The sequence below is a fragment of the Aptenodytes forsteri genome, unplaced genomic scaffold (assembly GCF_000699145.1).
Source record: "Aptenodytes forsteri isolate BGI_AS27 unplaced genomic scaffold, ASM69914v1 Scaffold255, whole genome shotgun sequence".
NCBI lineage: Eukaryota > Metazoa > Chordata > Aves > Sphenisciformes > Spheniscidae > Aptenodytes > Aptenodytes forsteri.
The window spans coordinates 3,320,816-3,339,815 of NW_008794888.1; the positions used below are offsets into that span (position 1 = coordinate 3,320,816).

General features: G+C 39.9%; 1 protein-coding gene across 3 annotated transcripts in view; it reads left to right on the forward strand.

Moving 5' to 3' along the window:
- Positions 1 to 19,000, forward strand: part of RBMS1 (RNA binding motif single stranded interacting protein 1) — a 117,087-nt gene that overhangs the window by 1,086 nt on the left and 97,001 nt on the right. The gene's annotated exons all lie outside the window — the stretch shown is intronic.

The window sequence follows — 19,000 nt, forward strand, 5'->3', positions numbered from 1 at the left end:
CCGCCCGCGCTTCGGGGGGGTATTTCCACGCCGCGGTGGGAAGCGCAGGACACGAACGATAAGCGAGTCGGCGTGTCCTTAAGGCGCCCGGGTGTGTGTCGTGAGGCCGTGCCCGCGCCCCTCACCCCGCGCTCGCCTGCCCTTCAGCGGGTGGTTTCGGCCGTCTATTAAAAACAAATTTTAAAAGCCTTAAGCCGTGTTATGATGAATACCGTTTATTATTAAAACTGGGAGCGTTTTAGGGACCTGGCTTACTCTTGATTGCTTTAGAGAAAACATTTTGTTGTAGAAAAGAAAGTAATTGGTTTAGCTTTTTTCAGTTTTTCAGTTCGTTTTACTTCCTGGTTCTCAGAAAGCCGGAGTGTCTGGGGTGCAAACGCTGGTGGGGAGTTTGAGTGTTACTATTTATTTATGCTTGTCTTAAATTTTAGTTTGCTTAGTATTATTTTTTAAGGTTTGGAGGTTTTTTTTTTTTTGAGGGGATTTTAATAGGGTTTTTGATTATGCATTTGGGGCTCATTTGACCAGATAGTGTCCTGCTAAAGCTTGCATTGCACGAAGCATGTGTGCTTGTCATCTGAGATGTGCGTAAAACAAGCGGAGACTTACTTCAAGGAGAAATGAACGGCTGGACTCTTGAATGCTGAATCCTGCAGTTATCTTAGCTGCAAAAGTAATTAAATTTGATTATTTTTCTTCTCATTATACTGGCACAAAATAAGAGTGGGAAAATGTCACTGAAACAATTAAAACTGGCAGTGAAAAATAAGAGGTTTTTTTTTTCTTTCCCATACCTCCAGCATAGTTACATTTATAACTGAGTATGTGTCTCCTGTGGTCTCGATTACATCCTGTGTTTCTAGCTGGCAGCGTTTCCTCTGCAGAGGCCCTGTTCTGTATGCCAGCATACATTTCTGTGTATATTAAAAGAACAGAATCAAGATGAAATAGTAAATGAAACTATACCCCCCCAATAAGTGGGTTTTTAATACTAATGCTTGGAACAAAACAAGAAGTGGTGTATCTATCATCGTGTTTCTTTTCGTAAAACCAGCGAGCGTGCTAGCTTTGTGTTGTCAAGCAAGATTGAGCAATCCATTTAAGTCATCAAATGCATTACACAGACCTTTCTCCCATTCTTTAGTATTTAAATATTTGAAGACTCTGTTTCTTCAGTAACATTTTCTGGAAGCGGAGCTTGGCTTCTCCAAAGCATTCTGTGTTTCAGAATCAGGATGCGAATCCTCGCCTCCAGAAATGTCTCTTTTTTCAGTTTGCATAGAAACATTTTTGGAACAGTGAACTCCGCTAACAGCTGTATTCAATCTTGAGTAAAATCACTTCCTGAAAAAAGTGAAATTAAACTTAATATACAAGCTTGCTTGGAATATAATACCATGGAGTTAGGGAACTTTGTGATTATGAAACCGAATCCATTCACCCTGCTGAGGTAATTTCTTGTAAATTGTACACTATGGAAATCTTTAATCAATGTCAGTGTTTTTAAAGCTAAAATTCATACGTTTCAAATGTGCTTTTTATTTCCCCTCGCCCAGAGAGTGCATTAGTTTGCTGGGTTTGTTTTTGTTGGTTTTTTTTTAAAAGAAGAATTTTCTGCTGTGGTTGTGCGAGGTGGTAGAGGAGAGGAGTTAGGGCACAAAGAATGGCACTCTTACCTGCCCTAAGTGTTTGGCATCATAAGTCCAGTCATGAAAATCATGAGACTGATTAAAAAAAGACAGGTATTTAAAAGCTACATCTGATTTTGTAAAGAAAAAATTTTTAGAAATCAGGCTGTTCTTCAGTTTAACACTGCAGTGTTACACAGAAGGGGTGGGAGGTATTCTGTGTTTTTTTATATATTTAAGATGAAATGTGAGATTCTGGATATATTTATACTGCGATCCAAAGGTAGAAACTGAGCTAGCCTGCGTACTGGTAAGCGTCACTTTTGTGGTATAGACTAAAACCACGGAATAATGCTCAGCTCCCAGCCAGACTTACGCTATTGAAGCTGAAACCCACCTTGTGGTGACTACACTGCTGAGGCTACATGAGCTTCAAAATGCAAAACAAAACCAAAAGCATCCACGTACTGAAGCTGCATGTTAGAATTGTTGACATAAGTCTATCGTTCATCTGGCTTCATGATCCAGGACTTCAAAACAAGACCAAAAAGAACAACACACCAAACCCAAATTGCTCCGTTGTATTTAAATTTTAAATAGAGGAACAGAATGTTTAAATCCTTGTAGGAGCTGAGCAGCTGAGTCAGTCATTGGGGCACTCCAGTAAAGTCCTGCCTTAGCTGGTACCTAATTCTCTATGTACCTATGGATCTAAATGTATTTTGCATATATTCTGCATTCAGTAGCTTGGAAGCAGAATACAAGGGCAAAGATTCGAATATGGTTTCCTTATATTTGGGATGAGTGCCATAGCCACAGGTTACAGAGTCTATTCCCCTTCTTCCTTATTAGCATTTCATTATTTCACATCAAACTGCGACCACATTGACAGCAGAAATTGAGAGAGATCCACTCCTGAATGCTCCAGGCAGCAGGCGCTAGGATGGGGTGCGAGTGCCAGCTCCGGGTTGAATTTGGGGCGCTCGTTTCCACTGGGATGTTCCAACGTGTGTTTCTTCTGCAACTCCTTGCATGTACGGTTTTCTTCCGAAGCGTGTGGTTTCTCTTCCCTTTCCCTTTACTTACGGCATGAGTAACCTAAGGGCCTACCTTGGAGCAGGAAATTCCAGGAGGGGAAGGCCACCTACTATGTGCTACAATAGCTAGCCAAGTGACTGACAAACTGCCATTTAACTTCTCATGCCGTCAGCTTTAAAGAGAAACCCTCCTTTCAGCAGGAGTTTTGCTTTAAAATCGTTTCACTTCCTGATTTACCAGGAGAGAACAGAAAAAAGTAATCTGAAATATTGTAAAATACTCTAAATTCTAAGAAAAGTTAAATTTTGTGTAAGCACTGACCTTTAGGCTGTATTTAGCTAACAAAACATCAGCAAAATTTCTCCTATGTGTCATATTGTGGATTCTGGAAAGTAAAAAAGGTAAATGTTTTAACTCTTAACCCGTACGTTCATATGCACAGCATTTCCCATTTGATAAGGACAGTCTTTAATAATATCTGCTATTTTTGTGATTCATCAGTCTAGAGAACTTTCAGGGCAAGTTAATTATCTAGTGTGAAGTGGTGGCTTTCTTTTATTGCTTTATATGCTTTTTTACTTTATTTTTGGATAATTTATTTTTCTGTTGAAAATATAGGTGTAAATTGCAGTAATGCAACAGACTACTCATTGCAGGACAAATACTTTTGTACAAAAAATATGCATTGGAAGTTTTAACGCAAATAAAAATAATTGCTTTCACCCCACTTAAGCTCGGTTATGGCTCTTAGGGAAGCAGAGTAGGGCTTAGGGCTTTGGCTGCTTTATGGTTGGAACACCGTATATTAGTTGGCTTTCTTGTAAAAGGTAGATTATATACTCATCTGTTGGATGATAAAGCCCTCTTGGGAACAAAATTAGTTTCTTTCTTAGCATGATTTCTCTTTATTTTATCCAAATTCATATAACTAAAATTAAAATTCTGCCCAGCCCAACCAGTTTTTTCCTTTTTACCGCTGACAAAAGAGCTGAGCATTTTTTCCATTCCTTGTCCAAATTGTTAAGATGCCCCTGAGGACCTTTGTTTACAGTGTCTTCTCATTCTTTTTTTCCTTGACATTCTCCCCTCCCTCCAGCAGTGAGATACTAATTAAAGAGAGGACACAGTGACCCTGGGTTGTTTAGAAGTCACAGGGGAGGGGTGGTGGCACAATGGCAAAACCATCCCTGCAGGAAGTAATCAGGCTGGAGACCCAGCACAATACTCACTTCCATCACCTGAAAAACCCTTTCAATTTGGAGATCCAGCCCAGAAGCAGATTTATTTTCCCTTTAATAAAGTATCTTCATTACAAACAAAGCCTCAGTATCTCTGTGTGTCAGTCTGTTTGTTTAACAGGTTTATTATAAAAGTACTGTTTTTTCTTAAACAATTACTGAAAAATACTTCTCTTAAAGAGTTTGTAAAGTAAAAGCAGTATTAATAATAGCATGTTACCGAATACCATCTACATTTGTCTTTAATTTCAAGGGAAAAGTAGTTGGTTAGCAGGATTATCATCCAGCAGGATTATGGTCTTATCTAGTATATATGAATTTTGCAATATTATTATGGCTATTATTACTTAATTACTAGCTCATCGATACTTGTGGTGCTTTACAAGCACCTAGCGACAGAGGAATCCAGGATGCGTTCCAAATTAGATTTTGTAAACGGGACCAAGAAGTCACCACTTTGGATTTACACCTGTGAAAAGAAGATCTCTGTCTATCCAGAAATCTCCGCTGCAGGGCGTTTCCAGCGTAAGGTAAAAGCAGGGTCCTGCCGCGTGCGCCGGGGCACGGCCTGCTCCTGTGCAGCACTCTGCTGGCAAAGCCAGGGAGACTGTTGATGTGTTAGTGCAGCCAATTAGATACATCAGCAGGCTCTAGCCCTAGCACTCAATCTTCAGTGTTATCTGTACAGTTTTATCTTGTACCCATAAAAGAATCCAGCTGATTTCAGTAGCTATCCACTTGGGCTGGCCTGCGTAAATCAGATTGCAGTGTTGAAGTTAGCAACATGATACCTACCATTCCTGTTGAATACATGGAAAAAAAAATCCCACTGTCTGGCAGTGGGATCAAACTGCAGACAACATGCACTTTAAAATGCATAATTAAGGGATTTTTTGATTTTTATCTTTATGGATTTTTTTTAGCAATTAAGAATAAAATCAGCTAGGAGAAACATTTAGAAGAGCCCTGTTTGAGGCAGAGGAGAGAACACCATTGTGTCTTACTCCACAGCCTGAATGAATCATTGTCTTCTTAAAGTAATCTCTTAACTCTGATGTTTTGTCTGGTTGTTTTGGTTTTTTTTTAATTCTTGGAGGTATGGTGATACCTGGAAAAATTACAAGTTTTAGTATGCCCATTTCACTGAGTATCAATCTGTGCAACAAGGTTTACACTTAACAATTAAACATCGTCTCTTCAGCCCAATTTAAAGTCTAAGTGTAACTCAAGTATGGTAGACATGGATCCATTGGATCACTCAGTTCCATGTATCTAACCTGCCTTTCACTTTTGGTGTTAAGGGGTGTAAAATATGTAAGACCAAAAAAAAAAGGTCAGTGTATATGTATTTTCAATTATTTTGCAAAATCGTTGATCATACCAATCAAAAATATCCTGATCAAATGTAAGGATTTATGTAAGAGTATCTATAGTCTAGTTAGCAGGCACCAGAATTTTGATAGCATTTGCTTTGTAAACTCTTTTTTTACTCTTATTTTTTAATGACCTACCCATCTCTCAAAAACTAAGGTGCTGTCAGTTTTGATCGGCTAGTGGCCTTGCGTCTTCAGGAAGACACCATGCCCCAGCACCCTAAACCAGCCTGAAAACCAGATCATGACCTTCCCTGCAATGACTCTGTGACCCTTCGCACCTACCCAGAGCGTGAGCTGGCTGTGTAACTGGAGACCCGCAATGTTATTACTGTCTAGGCATCAGAAAAGAGCTAATAGTATCAAAACCTAATACTGTGGTCCCATGATCATTAATGCCAGATCTGTGCCCTGTGGGACCGCTTGGCTGTGCAAATGTGATCCAGATCAGGCATGAGCACACACCAGCTGCATTGCTGCTGCTGAGGCAGAGTGCACAGTGTGGGGCTTATGACCGTAGAGGTGGAGCAGTACCTGCAGCCTGCCCGGAGCTCCTAGCAGTCTTCCTGCACTGGTGCCTTCTTTCTCTGCTAAATGCAGGCAGTGTATCACCAGCTCCTGAGCCAGGCGGGGTTTCTGGCACCGCTAAGGGAACAGACGCACTGTCTCTGATGCAGCAGACACTGCCCTGGGTTGAGCAGTGGTGACCAGCGTCCTCCAAGGTGTTGGCTTTTTGGGTGTTTGGATCATTTGTGGGAGGCAAAGACAAGCGTGAATGCAGTGACTGTCCAAGGGAAAGAGCCTGCTTAAAATGAGAACACCGACATTTTGGGCACCGCAGGGGACTGCGGTGTTGGAGTAGAAAGGAGAAAAAAAGGGACTAAAAAAAGCCTCTGTTGGGTAATCTTCAGTTACAGAGCAGTACAGATGTTTGAGACTATGATGAGGCATACCTATCGCTGGACTAAAATTGTCACTTTTCAAAAATTTGGAAAAAAAATGACATACAGTTTGTTTTTTAAATAACTTTTGCCAAGGAGAGCCCATTTGTGCTGAGTATTCACTGCATCGCATCACGTGGCTAGTGCAGCTTTGATCCAGTACAGAGTTTCCTAAAACTTGATTTAGTATCTCAGGGAATCACAGCATAATTGATTCAGACCAAAAAGTATCAGCCAGTGTTCTTGACATCACTGTTGGTTATTGCGCTGCCCATTTGACTGGATTGTTATTGTTCAGATTCCTTTCTGGTTTTGTAATGGCTGTATTTCACATTAAAGTTCAATGGTTTAATTAAGGAAATGACTGAATAGGAAGTTACTGTAACCATGATTTCAGCTTTTAAAGAAAGATTTGCCATACATGTGAGGAAATTGGTGAACTTAAGCTTTTTGTTAAATGTGCAACATCATTTTGTTTTTTAAACCACTGATACTCAGATGGGTAAATCGCACCATTTTCCTTCTCTTTGTGGAGCTTTATTAAGTAGTTTCCAAGCATATAGTATATTGCAGTGTCTTTCCCTAAAGTATGATCTTAAACAAAGATGATTTCATTTGCAAGTTTAATTGAGATCTGAAGAGAAAACTAAGGACATTCTGTGTTTGCAAATGTCGCTTGAAATGAAAATATTTTATGTGCTGCTACGTAAAACCCTGAGTAGCTGCTTGCTTTCAGTTTTGAGTCTGGTCAGGGCTCTGCAGTCAGACTGCATCTCGACATTGCTGTTCCCTCAGCAGTTGGGTGGGATTTAAGAAGTTCCTGCCTCTGTGCCTGGGTCTAGCCAAGCCTGTTACGTGTTACAGCTGCTCTCTACATCAGAACTGGGAAATCAACCCGTTAGGAAAAATATATATGTATATCTGTAGATTTAAACTGTATTAGTTTACCTTTTCCACTTCATAGCACACCCGCATGAACAGTTGATTCAATCCAGTGAAGGAGTGTGGTAATGTCTGCTCTGAAGGTGGAATAAGTGGTTGGCATGGATGTGGAGAGGGAATGCTGTGGTGGGGAGAGTCATCTCTTAAATCAGATCGAAAGGAGTAGCAAAGTCTCAGTGAAAAAAAAAAAAGGAGGTCGCGTCTACTCACTACAACAAGTAGCCACTCTGCCAAATGGTATGTTTATTAGTTTGATCAGCTACCAAATAATTACAGTGGTAGAGTAAATAGCATTAAGTACTATGTGTCATCTGGAGCCTGGAGTTTGTCAGCACAAAAAGGCATGACTTTTTTTCTTTTTTTTTTTGCCTTTTCAGTATGTTTACTTTATAGCTTACAGTTCCTGAAAGTATAGTTTACAGTTCTTGAAAGGAGCAAGGAGTAGTCTAGTAGTCCAGCACAAAATAAGATCCATAGGTAGATATCATAAAATAATATCCATTGTAGGGTGAGCTGCCTAGCAGGCAATCGACACTGACAGTCAAAAAGGAGCTGGTGGTTACCGAGAGGCACATTGCCTGGCTGTTCTAACATTTTGACAAAGGACTTCTAGCACAGTTTTGAGTCGATTCTTGAATTTCATCAGCCAAACATAATAGAAAATCAGTAATTAGACAGTTTTAAGTATTTAAACCAACTGTAGCCGAGGAATCTAAAATATAGGTTATAAGAGGATGTATTATTTTAAATGGAAACGTTATGGTAATATATTCTAGAATTAACATCTTAGTTAATTTAAAACTGCCTTTTGTTTTGTTAAAAAAATTAAAGGTTGTCTACATTGGTGATATTTCAAAGACTTAACCTGATTGTTTTAAGGAAAATAAACAGTTTTTTTCTGCATTCTACAATGACACTAGTAAAAATTACAGTAAGGAAGCTCAACATGAGTTACTTGTTTTGTGTGATTCTGCTCGAATGGATTTGTGGTCAGAGTTTATGTGTTTTGATACAAAATACGTAATTTATTGTTTAAATTTTTTACATGAAGATTCAGATTGGTCTTTATTTTGCAGTTTAAGTCATTTATATCTCAAAGTTTTAGCTCTCCTATTTTTCTTTTCCATTCTGTGAGTAAGAACAGTTTGGTCAGATCTGCTGGTGTAGCCAATGCATAGCCCACTGAATATAGTCACCAAGGGATTAATACAGCGCTCTGGCTTTTTTTCACTCCGGCCTAGTTCCTGCAAAATCATGTGCCTACATGATTTACTCACATGAATCGTCATATTGTATGTCATCACTAGGAAAAAGGGTTTATTCTTTCTCAAGTTACCGAATACTGAAGTAGATAAAAAAAAGCTAAAGATCTGATAATGTCAAAAAAGTTAGTAGTTTCCACAGGTTTTAGCAACTGGTGTCAGGAGCCTGTAGTTGAAATTAGTGTTATAACATAAGGATTTTTCTTTACTCGTACCTCTTGTCAGTACATTTGTAGTTGATTTAAGAACGCTCCTTTTTCTCAGGTAATGTCACTAGATTGCATATATGCAAGCGCAGAAGTTAATGCATATGGCTTAAATGGTCTGAGGCAGTGTTGGGAACAACCCTTCTGTGGAATGAAGTAGCAACTTTAGTGGAAATATAATGAACAAGGGGATTAAAATGGAAGCATTTAGGCATACTTAGATTTTCAACTTTCTTTTCATGTCTTTTAAATGGTGTCTGTAATTCTGATTAAAATTCTTCTTGAGTTGTGAAACAGTGGGCTCTACTCAGAAAACAATCTGAAATTTCTTGGATGCAAAATGTATTTTTTCACTTTGTGCAGAATGTGATTTATATAACGTCTCAGCTGACATGATCTGACATGTTTTTATGAATTCCTTTGCAAGGCAAAAATGCCTCTAGTTGCAATTTATAGTAATGAGACTGTCTGCTGTAAAGTAACTGATTACGATGAAGGTATAAGAAGCAAGCATGTTTGCCTTTCCAAGCCATTAACCTCTCCTCGCTTCTAGAGTACCTAAGCCTGTGTTCTGCAGCAATGTTACCTGTGGGTCTCCAAAATCCACCTGTTTGTCCAAACATAATTTTGTGTGTGCTTCACCAAATATAGTTGGATGGTATTTTGGGCTGGAGTTCAGCCAATCAGGTTAAATAATATATCCGACAGATAACTATGAAAAATACAACAAAGCTCCATCTATAATTATGTAAACAAATACTAACGTGAAAACTTTTCAATGATCTTTAGAATAGTGAAGGGTAAATTGTGTCTTAGGGTCAAAAGCAATATTATGATAGTACCCAGTTGTCTTTATTAGGTACTTCTGGATTACATTAGGGGACAACTGGATCAGGTCCTGAAGCGGGCAGTTGTTTATTTGGTAGTTTTGTGGATCGGTAACAAAAACCTGATGTACATGCAAGGGCACACGTTCACATAGATTCATGTTAAAATACTATGGACATAATATATACACAATATAAAATACACAAATTGTCCAAATTTGCTTCCTGCTAGAAGGTGATGATCTATTTCCTCCTAGTAAGTAGTCCTAGAAGGTTCCCGTAGCCATTTGCTGAGATCCTTTTTGTCTTAGAGCCCCGTTCAGCAAACGCTGCTGGGAGTTTTGCTCTGCTCAGAAATAAGTGCAGCAAGTTGTACTGCAGGCACTGAAACATTGTGAAGATCTGGTCCCTGGGGAGCTTAGTGCAAAATTCTTTTTTGAAGATCCCAGGACGGAGAAAATCCTGGCTATGCAGAGCCTCTGACAGAAGCTGCAATAGTGGAAGATAGGGGAAGGAGTTGCCAAGGCAGTGAAGAACTTCAAAGAGTGCTGGAACTAGGGGCGAAAGTTCAACCTAATTCTTGTGTTATCCGAACTTGCTCACCCAACTCTGTTGCAGCACATCTGCACAAAATGGCTGGGGTCTGGTTGTTGCAATAACCTCACTTTTCTGGAATCTGTCTGGAAATGTATGGTTAAAAAAATGGTCGCCAGTGAAAAATGTTCTCAGTAAAATTCCATGCGGGAGCCCTAGACCGAGAGAAGCCACCCAGCCAGCAGCACCTCCTCCCATGGGGACACACACACCTTCCTTACCTTGCCTTCTCCCAGCTGTGTGCTCCTGCCACTTAACTTGTGATGGTCTTGTTAGACACCTCGGTGACCCAACTCAACTCCCTGTCATGGCAGAAAGAAAAGCGGAAAGATTTCTGCTGGGTTAGTGAGTTGAATCGGCAAGCAAAAGAAAGAGAGGATCAAGCAAAGGGCTCAAAACCATGAAGCTTGGAGTAGGAAGGGGGAAGGGAGCAGAAGATTTCCTCCTTTTCAGCATCCCAGAGCGGTTAAATCCACTCAGTAGATCACAAAAGCGCAGTGTAAGTGCTTTCATTCTGGGTGAAATCTGGGACCCGCTAGTAAAGCTCCTATTGACCAGGCCAGGATTTCATTCCAGGTTTTATCTTTGGTTTATGTGTATTGCTACTCATGAACAGACCTGTGAAATATGGTTGTGCAGTATCTGATAGATACTTTGAATCCAACTGGAGAGAATGTGTGGAAAACAACTTTAAGAATCTATTTACCTAAATAAATCTAAAACTTAATTATGATGCAATGAAATATTTTCCCACCACAATTTGTGCTGCTGCCAGCCCATGACACTTAGTACAGAACAATTAGTAAATAACTATGAATTACTCCCTGAAATAAATTGTCCTAGCCATCTTGATTAATTTACTGATTACTGAAAATAAATATTCAGATTATCTCTGAATTTAAAATTACAGGAACTGAAATAATGAAGGTGAAGACACAGACTTGGGATAGCAATGAGGTTTGTTGCTAGTTTAGCTCAGAGTGGAAGTGGCAAAAAAGCCTGTTTGCAGCTGATGGCTGTACAGTGTGTCAGAAAATGGCTTTGGTGTTCTGGTTCTGCTTTTCACCTGTCTGTGGTGCATCAGCCACATCCTATACCTCCAGGTGTAGGATCCTATAGGCCTTCAGGGAAGGGCTGCATCAGCAGGAGCTACATCCTTCTCTCACCCCCGAGAGTGGGCTCTGCCGGTTACAGACAATCACAAGGCGCAGGGAACCTTCCACTGCAGATGCCGAGTGCCTTGCTGGTGGGGGTCTTTCATTGCCATGACCACCGGGAGGATGACATTTATGAGTGCTGAATTTACACGGGAGGAACAATTTTCTTATTCTGAAGGTGTATCTGTTGATCATTTGGTTCCGTGTTATATTGGTGTTGTGTAGGTGCTATAAATGTAACACGTATGCAATTTTGAAACTGGGAGGGGTATAGCATGCATTTTTAGGGGGGAAAAAAAACAGTTTATACCTTCTTTGGCAGACTGAAACCCATAATGCCTGTCAAAGATGTAAGCTCCACCAGGTACTTCAGGAACAATTCTATCAAGGTTTATGTGGATACTTTTATTTTAAAGATACTGAAAATGAGATAAGATTCAGACTCATTATTGAATATTTGCTTAACTTCTGCCACATGATCTTGTTTCTTCCCTTCATACTCTAAATTAGGTCATTATAATTAGATTGTGTATTGTAAACAAATGTCTTTCTGTTTATATGTGATTATAAAACAAACTTGGAGGGTAAAGGCTATAATTTTGAAACAGATAAAATTTATATGTCCCTTTGAAATCTACATGGAAATTAGTTTCTCACACTCCAACTGAGGTGACGTAAATGGACACCAGAGAGCCAGTACAGTGTTGTCAGTGTACTCAGGGGAGTTTGAGCGCTGTAAAGACATTTGCAGGTCAGAAGTGAGGTTAATTGACAGGGATGTGTGTGAGGACAGGAAAAATTTGCACAGTGCTTGTCAGCAGGTAGAGCTGTCAGTTCTTCACTTGACCACTAGTATTTGTCGAACAAACACAACAGGCCTTCGTTCCAGGGAAAGAAAAAAAAAAAGCAAGAAGAGTCGTCTTAGGACAACGACATTGTCTGGAAAGAGCCATGTTCTGTGGTTTTGTTCCAAGATACCCACACGTATACCCCTGCTGTACACAATCTCCAGTCTGGCTTGTCGCTCCTGCCAGCGTGACTGCTGTCTGCAGCAGAGGTGTGCAGAGCTGTATCTGGCCTGGTTTTTCCTCAGGTATTCTTCAAGCCCATAGCTTGAGTGTGCAAGCCTGGTTTTGCACTAGTGACAATAACTCCATCTTTTTTGGCATGTCATATTTTAAGTGACTTTTTCTGCCTGTTTCCTCTTTTTCCACAATGAGCCATTTTGGGTATAGTGCATGTTGCGATCCCAGCCCGCTCCTCGTTGCTGTAGTACAAAATTTGCTTATAATGCAAATAGTGCGCATTTCATTCAAGGCTTCAAAGTATATGTCCCATTTTATAGATGTGGAAAGACCAGGTAAGGGTCTGAATTTTTTTTTTCCATAACTGCAGAGCACTGGCAAATCTGAAGCTATCTCACAGACTAAGATACCAAGAAGACAACACACAAAGGAATAAAATTTATGTCTGGCTGATTTTCGGTCAGACCTTCCACTCTAACCACTGCGCAATGATTTATCTTTTCAGTGTCATTAACTGTTCTCAATCTTTAAACATATTTTAATTGTAAGAGTCTTTTCATTTCTTTTCTTTCTTATTTCTAAGAGTCTAGTAAAATAGTAACCATTCAAGCCTGGCCCACACGTTGAAAAATTTCATCCAAGAAAATCCAGCACACCAAAATTGAACAAACTGTGGCTAGAAGGAGCCTCTTTTCTGTTGGAAAACTAGCAGATATAACCCTACTTTAGATTCATACTAATTCTGAAGTTTTAGAAAAAATACTTGTGTATTTCCAGATTTTGCTTCATCTTTTATTAATACTTGTATTAAAATGTAAATATGTAAAATATATTAAAAAATCAAATAGCTGCATAGAATCATTGTTTTCTAGAAAATACTTAGCAAATATTTTCGCTTCTTCTTCTACTGTTCCATAAATTTATTCTGCACAAAATGTAAAAAACACACAATCAAGAAAGCGTGTCGAAACAGTGAGCTCTTCTTAATAGTCTCACTTAAAACATAAATATGTTTTAATATAATGATGAATAACTTCCTACATAGTTAATAACAAAGCAGAAAAAACCAATATACTTTGTCATTTCAGACAGACTTTATTATTTTGTTCTACAATAAATCTGGCAACTGTTTCCAGACTTCGACTGCTTTATAGGTTCAAACAAGTGTCTGGCAACGTTATCAAGCTAATGGCAGAATTCACATCTTTTAGAGTCATTTTAGTTAATTCCACAAATCAAGATTGGATTTTGTCCTGTGTTTTAATTACCGATTATGAGCAGCGTCCTTAAATTCCTCTTACCTAGTAATCCTTGACAGTAATTCTGTTTCATACTTGTGCTTCCCAGAATACACAGGGTATGTTTAGGAAGGGGGTGTTTGTGTGACAGTGGAAGTTCTTCCGTGAGGAAGTATCTTGTCGTGGCTTTCAAAGAATAAATAATGCATTCCATAATATAAAGCGCTGGCATGGCATTAACAAGAGATTGTGTTGCTCTCTACGTTCATATTAACACCAGTCACCAGTGAAGGAATGGCAACAATTACTTACAATTGTGCAATTTATGAAGTGTCCTTCCAAGAACATTTAAGGAAGCATGGAAGGAATGAACTGCAAGCTAAAGTGAGTAGGAGGAGTCAAAACATGTCATGGGAGGCACAAACGCAGTGGCCACAGCGGAGGCATTCTGTGTGAACTGAAGGGAGCAGAGGACTGCTCTTTTTTTCACAGAGAGCTGTTGGATTTACGGGAAAAAAACTCCACAGTAGAGGTGATGGGAAAATCAGAGACAGGTTGGAGGATTCCCAGAGAGAGAAATCTGTTATAGTGACTGTGCACAGGTATTTTATAATCAGTATATTTTTATAGTAATTTATTTTTTGTATTCTAATCTAGAATATAAATAATTTGGTATCTTGGTACCAATATTTGAAATGGTACAGCTGGAAAAGATTATTTGTCTTCCCCTTTTGGTTGTGATCGTTATGGAGATTCTTTTCTTATTGTTAAGTATATTCCTGTGGTTATTTTGAAGACTGCATTCTTAAACAACGGCTTCTCATTTTGTGTGCAATACCTCACTCTTAGTAGATCATATACTTCTGCAGAAGTCATTGTTTCTTAGTAATTTTGTTTTTCTAAAAAAAAGAAAATTTACAGAAGTTTTTATACAGAAAGTGTTTTGCATGTTCTTGGCATTACTACGTCCCATTTCCACTGACCTTTCCTTCTCATCCTCACTTAGCAAGATACAGATATATTTTTTTTCATTACCTGCGTACTGGGAATACTTAAGTAATAATAAAAACAATTAATTATGAGATTACTTATCTCTAAAGGAAAAAAAAGAAAATTTACAGAAGTTTTTATACAGAAAGTGTTTTGCATGTTCTTGGCATTACTACGTCCCATTTCCACTGACCTTTCCTTCTCATCCTCACTTAGCAAGATACAGATATATTTTTTTTCATTACCTGCGTACTGGGAATACTTAAGTAATAATAAAAACAATTAATTATGAGATTACTTATCTCTAAAGGAGCTTCCCAAGTAATGAAGTTTACTTTATTCCTTTGGCTGTTATAAATGCTTTTCTTGCTTTCACTTCTGAATAGATGAATTTAAGCCTAAAATTAAAAATCTGCTTCTGTACGATACTTAGCTTCCCATACCCCATTATTAACACTTTTCAGGAAATGCTTAATGTCTCTCAAAGAGAGACATTCAGCCCTGCATACCATTTCCTTGGCTTGCATAGGGTATTTCAAAGTTTTTTTGCATTGTTTTGGCTCAGCCTCCTGCCTACTCTGGTTTGTAGCTTTTTACATATGACTGGGTGTGATGAGAGGATGGGTCCTCAAGCAAGTGAGCATTGTGGTGGAAAGCCCATAGGTCTTCTAGGTCCCATGAAGGTGCGGAAATGGGGTGCCCACAATCAGTCCTCCACTATGGGTCTTCAGGAGGCCCTGAAGTGGCCAGGAGAGCAGGGTTGTGAGGAAATTCAGGAGATCCAGCCTGGACTCACAGGGTTTTGCAATAGACTGAAAGTTTCCCTTTTAAAGCAGATCCAGGGCTAAGGGACCATCTGTCCTACAGAGGCACTGAATGCCCTGAGGTGAAATAGCTACTTTGGTTGAATTTTGGAAAAAATAAGGGAAGCCATGGATTTGATTTAGAACAGAAACGGTAAAGTAGCATCTTAAATGTGTAGAACTGTTTTGAAAATAATGGCTTAGTTTTGCCAGTCTACTATTTATTAAGACTGATAAACATTACTGGAAAGATTCTTGAGGACTTCCAGTTGTCTCCAGGTTTTCAGAGAAATCTTTCTTTTTATACTTACCCAGTCTCTCTGCAAACCTAAATTTCTGAACTGTACATAAAGAAACCCCAAACAAAACAGAACATGTAATTACAACATTGTAGCTCCAAAATGTGCCGGATCTGCTCAGCAAGTTTTCCTTATTTCTGAATAAGCAACTCTGGGTAATTTAAAGAAGCTCTGAACATAATTTATGCAGACACTTAGGTTTTCTTAGACCCTATGGTCACCTTTGTCCCTCAGGATCAAAATGAATTGCTCATTTATAACTGTAAGCAGCAAGATGCCTGGCTACCTGCAAGTCTGTTCACACCTGTTGTAACACAGTTAATAATAAAGTCCTTGAAAATATGATTTAAATTATCACATCTGTATACATTTTATAGATTAGGTGTCTCCGTTTTGGGATTGCTAAATCAGTAAGACTGAGACTGTTCTTTGCAAACAAGGCATGCTTCTTACATCCCAGAAAATATGTAGGGGAACTTTTACCAGTATCTTGAACTGATACATGCACTACATGTGCTGAAAAGTCCAGGGAATTATCTCGAGCCTTATGAACTTAATCTCAAATACAGGGTTTTACATAGAAATCATTTTGCCTATGTTCTGGAGTAAGAACAAAGCAGCTTTTTCATATGAGCATAGGTTCAGGTTGGGAGGGACCTCAGGGGATCTCTAGTCCAACCTCCAGCCACCTTGAACTGATATATGCACTACATGTGCTGAAAAGTCCAGGGAATTATCTCGAGCCTTATGAACTTAATCTCAAATACAGGGTTTTACATAGAAATCATTTTGCCTATGTTCTGGAGTAAGAACAAAGCAGCTTTTTCATATGAGCATAGGTTCAGGTTGGGAGGGACCTCAGGGGATCTCTAGTCCAACCTCCAGCCCAAAGCAGCATTAGCGAAGAGATCAGGTCAGGTTGCTTAGGGCTTGCACGCACTCTGGTCTTGAAAACGTTCGAGGATGGGGACTGCGCAGCCCCTCTGGGCAATGCCTGGTGGTCCTTATGTCCAGTCAGGAACTCTCTCATTTCAATTTAGGTCTGCTGTCCCCTTCCCTCTAGCCACACTGCTGTAAGGAGTCTGGCTCTGTATTCTTGAGAACCTTGTCATAGCTATTGGAAGGCAGCTATTTCCCTGTTTGGGACAAAAATAGAGACAGATTACTCAAGCCTTTTAAAAAGAACAGAAAATGTTGATAGGTCGATTAGCACTTAGGATAGGACATCAAGGTTTTCTTCCCAGAAAATTCTGTAACGTGTTTTTCTTTAACAACAATAAATAAGCAGATACCATTTGATTGTGATCTAGTAGATGTTTACAGGATTATATTTGTTGTTTTGTGATTTCCTAATATGTGAGGAAAGAGAGTAATGGTAACGAAGGGAAATGTGTCACATATTGAATCCAAGAGAGGGAAATCCGTGTCCGAATCACAGGAAGCTGTGGGACATGTGGCGGCAGAGAGGGCAAGACAGCAGCGTTTCAGACACTGCTTTGGAATATTCTTGAGTGCCTTCCCTGGTATGACAGTGACCGAGAATAGGCCCAATTGAGCATATAGTGTTTACATCCCTCCAGCCTCTTCCCTGGGGGATGGGGCAGGAAGAGGAGAGGGAAGGAAGCAAGGGATGATTGATGGGTTTTGAAAAGCTTTTCCCCGCGAGGGGAAGGTGTGGTCACTCTACGCATCTCCAGCTAACAAAGCCCTCCTGTAGGTGTAGCAGATGTAAGCTTTGTCACCCCTCTACTGACCAGAACACTGTGCAGAAAAACATTGTTCCTATTTTTCGTTTGGGAATACAGATTTGAGCAGGAGAAGTAGCTTGTCACCGTTACAGTTTATACTGCTTTAAGACAGTGTTTCAGCAATGAATCCGATTGTGTCATCTGTGACCATGGGGCTATAATAAGTAAGACCGGAGCACAGATCGACTACCGTATGTAGCACATCTTGGGAAGGCGCATGAGCACACAGCTACATTTCTATCAAATTAAGCCACAGGTACATGAACATACTAAGCCAATATAATCTGATACTGCTGCCAAAACAAGCAGTCATATCCACCCTCTCGCCCCTGCCTATTTTTGTTCCCATGCTACCTCCTCCATTACGCTGGCACAAGCAGTAGCACAGCCACATGCTGAACCAGACAAAGGAAATGATCTGGAAGAAAACTAACCTGATCAGAGAGAGAGGGGAAAAAAAAAGGTTTCACCCAGAATCAGTTGCTGAATCATTGCTTTTTTCAGCAGTGATGCCAGCTGATGTTGTTGTAAAGCTGGCATGAGGCTACAGCCTTAACCAGAGCGGGGAATATGAATTTATCCTAGCTTTAAGCCTCTGTGCTAACTTTATGCCAGTAGTGGGAATGCAAATGATCCGTGATCCAGCATAAAGTTAGGGTAGTACAGACAGACGGTACCTGATCTGGCATAAAGTCTGCCGGTACAAACTTATTCCATCAAACGTTTTTCAATGGCAGTGATCACCATGTGGCTGCAGTGCTTTTCATCCAGTACTAGCAGCCCTTAAACTTGTGTTATCAAATCAAGGCCAAACTGAATGAGATCCATTTTAGGACTTGAAAGAGGGAAAAAAAAAGGAAAGTTATGCAGAATGTCGTTCTGCCAAGTGACGGTGCTTTCTTACTGTCGGCTGTACTCAGACAGGCTCTGAACTGTGGTGGCAGGGTATTAGGATACCGAAATACTTGGTGATTATTTCTAGGGAACTGAGTAACTGAAGGTTATGGCTTTTGTAGATACTAGTGTTGTCAGATGACACTATGTTACTCGGCCTTTCAGTAATGAACTACCTGGCAATTTTTTGTTTCTTCCCAGCTGTTTCTCATTGTCATGTTTGTGTGTGTGATTTAAGGGCCACGGTATTATCAGAAAGAGGAAGAGAAACCAAAAGGTGCCTGATGATGCATGTTCATACCAGAAGGTCTTCTGCAGCGTTACCAATCAGAAACTCAGTGGCTTGACGGAACTGTAACTCTGGACTTCTTAAAAACTAGATTACCGGCATCACTGGGTAATGTAAATGTAATAATGTAAACAATGCAGAGTAATAGTGAGTGAAGTTGGAAACCCCTTTTCTCCACGTGTCCCAGTCTTGTTGCCCAAGAACTGTAACGTTTCCTAGGCCCAAATTTTGTGAAGAAAATCGGAATTTCCCCCTGCTTCCCAAATACTGCCTTGAGACATTAATGGGGGCTTTGGCCGGATGTTCCTCCCCCTCTCCCCATCTCTGACCAAGAAAAACTTGAGAGTTAAAACCTACAATATTTACTGCACTCGGAGCAGTCAGACCTGCAGGTTGGGGGTGTGGTGTGTGTGCGTGTGCGCGTTACACAAAAATCAGCTCTCGCTGCATCAGCCGGGGAATTGCGGGGCGTCCAGAGCCACCTCAGGGATCGGGACCGAGCCGGGCG